This window comes from Nematolebias whitei, chromosome 10, assembly GCF_014905685.2.
Source record: "Nematolebias whitei isolate Nwh7 chromosome 10, NemWhi1, whole genome shotgun sequence".
NCBI classification, from domain to species: Eukaryota; Metazoa; Chordata; class Actinopteri; order Cyprinodontiformes; family Rivulidae; genus Nematolebias; species Nematolebias whitei.
This window is the reverse complement of record NC_056507.1, coordinates 12,534,542-12,538,519: the sequence shown is the minus strand read 5'-3', so window position 1 is coordinate 12,538,519 and position 3,978 is coordinate 12,534,542.

Below are 3,978 nucleotides of genomic sequence, written 5' to 3'. Positions count from 1 at the left end.
ATTGCAAGAGGGTGACAGATGAACCCAGAGGCCTCCACCCGTTTAATGATGGACAATTTCTTTCACAAAGATGGCCTCCTTTACCCCTCTCTCAAACCATCGTTCCTCTCTGTCCAGGATGTGAACATCTTCATCCTTGAAAGAGTGACCGCTGGCCTGGAGACGAGTGTAGACCACAGAGTCCTGGCCTGATGATGTTGATCTTCTGTGCTGGTCCATCCTTTTGGCCAGTGGTTGTTTAGTTTCCCCGATGTAAGACTGATCACAGCCCTCCTGACACTGAACAGCATACACAATATTACTCTGTTTGTGCCGGGGGACTGGCTCTTTGGGATGAACCAGTCTTTGCCGTAATGTATTTTGGGGTTTAAAAGCCACTGGGATGTTATGTTTAGAAAATAAACGTCTCAGTTTCTCACTGGTCTGGGTTCCTCCTTTTCACCCGATGGCTGACTGGAGTCCTGTTTGAGTTTCTTCTCTGCTTTCAATAAGGCCCAGTTAGGATATCCACATACAGCCTGTCGTCTTGTGTGGCATTTCTCCTCCTGCCTGGCTCCTGAGTTAGTGGAGACGCCGTCTGCTCTGTGGTACAGAGTCCTGATGACTCAAATTGTGCTCCAAAGGGTGATGGGAGTCAAACTGCAAATACTGGTCTGTGTGGGTGGGTTTGCGGTACACCTCAGTTTGCAAATGTCCTCTATCAGAGACTGAGGCCTCACAGTCCAAGAAAGCCAACCTGCCATTTTTTTTCATCTTCTCGTGTGAACTTGATGCATTTATCCAGAGTTGATGTGGTCAATACAATGTTGGGACTTCCCGAGATTTGATTTTAACCCAGGTGTCGTCAACATACCTGAACCAATGACTTGGTGGTGTCCCTGAAAAGGACGTCAAGGCTCTCTTTTCTACCTCCTCCATATACAGGTTGACAACAATAGGAGAAACTGGAGACCCCATAGCACACCCATGTTTCTGCCTATACGATTCTAGTTCTTTGGTTTGTTTGCAAATTCTGCTACTAAACCTTTGAAAACAAAGGTGTCCAAACCTGGTCCTCCAGGTCCACTATCCTGCATGTTTTAGTTGTTTTCATGCTCTTTAGTAAAGTTCTGCAGAAGCCCATTAATCCCTTTCATTTAAATCAGGAGAGAATTATCGAAAACACGCAGGATGGTGGCCCTCGAGGACCAGAATTGGACTCCACTGTTCAAAAGGCCCCAAAATTGATTTTGTTATTTGCGTTCAATTTGATCTACCCATTTTATTTTTTTATATATTCTCCTCCTGGGGCAGGCAATTCCACAGTTTAGAAATGTGTAATTTCAGCTTTCTGCTGATGATATCCAGCTCTGCTGTTCATTCAACCTTTATTTATACAGGTTAGTCTCATTTGAGTCACGAGGACTCATTTACAAGAGAGACCTGTTTAAAACAAAAACCACAGATAAGGTACACACAGCAATATACATTCATATAAAATGAGAAGTAAATAAAAGTGATGGAAAACAAAATCAGGAAACATGCTACATTATAAAACGGTGTAAAAATCTAAAAACAGGAACATGTCTGTGTTGGTTTTTGCCATGAACTTGTTTAAAATCCTGTAGAGGTCAAAGTCAACAGCGTCAGATCTTTTTGTCAGCTGTTCCAGGACACGGGAGTGGATTAAGATGAGGCCCTTTTGCCAAATTCAGTCCACACTGAGGGGACGCTGCAGGTAATGATGTCTGAGAGCACATGCTGTAGTTGCACTGACATGACATGTAGATATATCAAGGCAGCATTCAAAGGGAGCATCATGCATTAAAGTCCTTAAAACTGCTCGAACTGAACTCAGACCAGACAGAAACTCTGATTACTGCTCCTGAAAATGAAGTTTCTCCATTTAAACAGCTCTGGTGATTTAGGGCCTTCTGTTCAGGCCAGTCTCAGAAACCTGGGTGCCATTTTTAAAACATGCACAACTACAGACTAGCGACACTCTCTTCCGTTTCAGGAACATTTCAAAATAGAAAAGGTTTTTTTTGTTAGTTTAAAAAAAATAAAAAAAATAGAAAAGTTTTCTCGTCAAAAACTGAACATGAAATGATCTTTCATGATTTTATTTCCTCTCGTTCAGACCATTTTAACAGCTTGCTCACGTGTAAATGAGGAGCTGGACTTTCAGGTTGTACAGAACTTAAATGAGCTCACATCACACCTGCTTCAGCTTCCTTTCCCTGGCTAAACAAGGGGTTTAAAAACCACAAATTTTTTTTTTTTCTTCGACAAAACCGACGTTGCCATCCACCATCACAGAGCATAAGTCGTACAGGTGAACCAGTCACTTGTAGGACAGACATTTTCTCATTCAATTAAAAACTTAAATCTTCATGAAAACCATATTTTTCTTGTTTCAAAGTGGGGGGAAGAATTCACCTTAAATGGAGTGTACTTGTATAGCGCTTTTCTATCTTATGAAGACACTCAAAGCTCTTAACACAATCTGTGCCTCATTTACCCATTCATACATCACTCTACTAGATCTCTACAAAGCTAATTGAACAAATCATTCTAAAGAGACTAATCAGTGCTTTATCACACTCATACACCAATGGGACACACATCGGAGGCAATGAGGGGTTCAGGGTCTTGCCCAGGGACACTTCAGCATGTGACTGCTGGTGGATTTGAACCTCCAACTCTTGCATTGGAGGACGACTGCTCTAACCACTCAGCCACAGCCGCCCCCAAAGAGGTTATTCTTTTACATTCAGAGTAAAAAGCACATTCACACATATCCAAGTAAAACAAAACCTCTTTTTTAATGAATAATCCAAGTTTAAAGAAGTGTATTACATTTTTCATTATCAACAATGATTGATGCTGGTGCAGTAAACTCGTGACGAGCAGAAAAATACACGTTTTCATTTTCATTTTCATTTTTTGTCTACTTGAACAGAGCTGTACACAAAAATAACTAGAAAACAGACCGGATCGCTCGAGTTCACATTATATTAAGAGTTCAGGCACAGTTCACGGTTTACAGCTGCTTTTGTTGTGATTTAAGGAATAAAGCATCACATCCTTTAAAAGACGATGGTACTCCGACATGTCCATTTAAAGTTAAGACACTTTGAAAAGATGCAAACAAAACCAAATATCAATAAGCACAAACAGTTTCTAGAGCTCACAGTGGGTTAAAGGTCACAGAAAAGATAGAAAAAAATGCAACAGGAGACTTCCTATACAACACAGATCTTTCGTCCATTATGATTATTTTTTGACAAGATCTGGGACAAGTTTTAAAAATATGAGGAAACTCTTGAGGGAACTAAATAAATAAAATAAATGGTTATGGAGCATTTCTTGTTTCAGAAGCTGCACAAACAAATGGATTGGATAATGTAACAGACTAACTACAGTAACAGAACATCCAGACAGTTAAGTGCCGTTTGACAAAATGCATTCTGGGAAAATAAGCCACGAGTTTGATTTAAGAATCACTTGTAGCACGACTCTACGTATGAAATGATACAGAATGTGTTTCATTTCAACGTGCCCAGGGAAAAATATATCCTAGAAGTGACTCCATTTCTCACCTCTTTACAATCATAAAACGCTTCTAGACAGACGAGACCTGACGAAGGAGAAAGCTTCTGCATGATTTGCTGATATTGGAAGGATCAGTGTGTAGGCACTCAGTAAAGTCTGCATTGTGCTCGGTTTTAACGAAGGAAAGAGTTCACTGCAGTCTGAGGACATACAGGAGTGTGTCGTCATAGTTTCATGCATGACTCGGCACAAACACCCCCCTGAACCCTTTACAACAGTCTTAATTGTTGTTCAAATGGTTTGTGTTGGAACAAATCTAAAATCATTTTGCGCTGTTAGATGAAATCTCTGCTCGGCAAATATTGATTCGAGCAAAAAAAAAAAAAAAAAAAAAAACCCAAAAAAAAACAGAAGGAGCCCCAACAAGAACAAACAACAACAGCC